Genomic DNA, 3,059 nt, shown 5'->3' with positions numbered 1-3,059 from the left:
AGGAGAGAGGCTTGATTTTTTTGTTGTTGTTGTTCTCTTAAGAAATGCACTTAATTTAGACTTGAAGAGTGGGTAAGATTTTGAAGAATAAAATGTAAGTCATAATCTAATGAAAAAATATACAATGTTATTCATGCAAAGGTTTACACTTGATTTTTTTTGTTTGTTTAGATGTAATCCATACTGAAATCTGTGGTCTTTGATTTTCTTCAGTAAGTGCTTCAACTCTTCTTCACCTTCAGCAAGCAAGGTTATGTCATCTGCATATAACAGGTTGTTAATGACTCTTCCTCCAATCTCGATGATGGGTTCTCCTTCATGTAGTCCAGCTTCTTGGATTATTGTCTCAGCATACAGATTGAATAAGTATGGTGAAAGAGTATAACCCTAGCTGTGTTAGACTGGGTTCTCTAGAGAAACAAAAGCAGTAAAGCTTATATATATATATATATATACACACACACACACACACACACACATACACAGAGAGAGAGAGAGAGAGAGAGAGAGAATTTATCTTAGGAAAATGGCTCACACATTTATAGAAGCTGGCAAGTCCAAAGTTCCTGGATCAAACGTCAAGATGGAGGCTTTTCCATGTCAAGCTGGAGGCTTTTCCTGACTCTTGCAGCCATAGGGGCTGAAGAGCTCAGATCTGGCAGGCAGTACACTGGCTGTTGACTCCAACGAATGACGAATCCAAGATCTCCAGGCCGAACGGTGGATTGTTCATGCACGGACAGTTGTAGGCAGCACAACAGAATCCTGATCCACAGAAGAATGTCTCTTCTCCCATGATGTCCACAGATACATTGGAAGCAGGCCACACCCCTAGGGAAACTCCGTTTCATCAAATTGGCTGCTCAAAACATAGTCATCTGATCCCATCATGGGAACAACCACACCACAATAGCTCAAACCACACAGAATTGTGGTCCAGCCAAGTTGACACACAGTTCCAACTATTACACTAGCACATACATTTCATGATTTCAAACCACTCATATCCCCTCTTTCTGTTTGAATGACTTCCTCTTGGTTTATGTACCTCATGAGCACAATTAAGTGTTCTAGAATTCCCATTCTTTGTATTGTTAACCATAATGTTATGATTCACAGAGTTGAATGCTTTTGCATAGTCAGTAAAATACAGGTAAACATATTTCTGGTATTCTATGCTTTCAGCCAAGATCCATCTGACATTAGTAATTGTTCCACATTCTCCTTTTAATCCAGCTTGAATAATTGGCAGTTCCTTGTTGATCTACTTCTGCAACTGTTTTTGAATTATCTTAAGCAAATTTTTCCTTGCATGTAATATTAATGACACTGTTCAATAATTTGCACATGTTGGATCACCTCTCTTTGTAATGGGCATAAACACAAATCTCTTTCAGTCATTTTGCCAGGTATCTATCTCCCAAATTTCTTGACATGAACAGATGTTGCTTCCAGTGCTGCATCCATTTGCTGAAATGTCTTAGCTGGATTCTATCAATCCCTGGAGGCTTATTTTTTGTCAATTCCTTTGGTACAGCTTGGGCATCTTTCTGCAATACCATTGGTTCTTGATCATATGCTACCTCCTAAAATGGTTAAACATTGACCAAATATTTCTGGTGCAGTGAATCTGCTTATTCCCTCCATCTTCTTTTGATGCTTCTGGCATCATTCAATATTTGGCCCACAGAATATTTCAACATTGCAAGTAGAGGCTTGAATATTTTCCTTAGTTCTTTCAGCTTGAGAAATACCAAATGTGTTTTCCTCTTTGATTTTCCAACTTCAGGTCTTTATATATTTTGTTATAATACTTTATCCTCTCAAGTTGCCCTCTGAGATCTTCTGTTAAGCTCTTTTACTTTGTCATTTCTTCCATTCACTTTTGCTGGTCTCGATTCAAGAGTAAGTTCCAGAGTCTGCTGTTACAGCCACTTTGAATTTTTTTTTTTTTTTCCTGTTCTTTCTTTTTTAATGATTTTTCTTTCTTCATGTATGATGTCTTGATGTCACCCCACAATGCATCTGGTTTTTGGTCACTAGTGTTCAGTGGATTAAATCTAATCTTCAGATGGTCTATAAATTCAGGTGAAAAATACTGAAGGTCATATTTTAGCTCTCATGGACTTCTTTCAATTTCCTTCAGTTTCAACTTAAACTTGAATATGAACAATTGATGTCTGTTACAGAGTGGGTCCTTGGCCTTGTTCTGACTGATGATATTCAGTTTCTCCATTGTCTCTTTCCACAGATGTGGTTGATTTGACTTCTGGGTGTCCATCTGGTGAGGACTACGTGTATATTTGCTGTTTATGCTGTTTATAAAAGGTATTTGAATTGAATAACTCTGTTACACAAAATTCTATCATGTGGTCTCTGGTGTCGTTTCTATCATCAAGGCCATACTTTTCAATGACTGATGGTTTTTCTTTGTTTCCACTTCTCACATTCCAATCACCAGTAATAATCAATACACCTTGATTGTGTGTTTGGTCAATTTCAGAAAGCAGAAATTGGTAAAAATCTTCAATTTCTTCATCTTTGGCTTTAGTAGTTATTGCATAAATTAGAATAATGGTCACATTAACTATACTTTCTTGTAGGTATATGGATATTATCCTATCACTGACAGCATTATATTTTAAGATAGATCTTCAAATACTCTTTTTAATAATGAATGTGATGCCATTGCTTTTTTTGTCATTCCTGACATAGTAGACCACCACCAACAACAAAAACTCACTCCTGTCGAGTCAGATCCAACTCATAGTGATCCCTCCTTGGGTTTTCGAGGAGGAGGTATCTCTATGGAAGTAGATTGCCCAATCTTCCTCTAGAGGAGTGGCTGTTGGGTTTGAACCGCTAGCCATCTGGTAGCAGTCAAATGCTTTAGGCACTACGCCACCAGATTGTTCAATTCAAAATGTCCAATACCAGTACATTTCAGCTCACTAATGTCTAGGATGGGAGCTCTGGTAGCATAGTGGCTAAGGCACTTGACTGCTAACCAGAAGGCTGGCAGTTCAAACCCACCAGCCACTCCTCAGAAGGAAGGTTGG

The sequence above is a fragment of the Orycteropus afer genome, unplaced genomic scaffold, assembly GCF_000298275.1.
Source record: "Orycteropus afer afer isolate SDZICR_OR568_19922 unplaced genomic scaffold, OryAfe1.0 scaffold00465, whole genome shotgun sequence".
NCBI lineage: Eukaryota > Metazoa > Chordata > Mammalia > Tubulidentata > Orycteropodidae > Orycteropus > Orycteropus afer.
The sequence above is the reverse complement of the archived record's forward strand: the minus strand, read 5'-3'. Positions refer to the sequence as shown.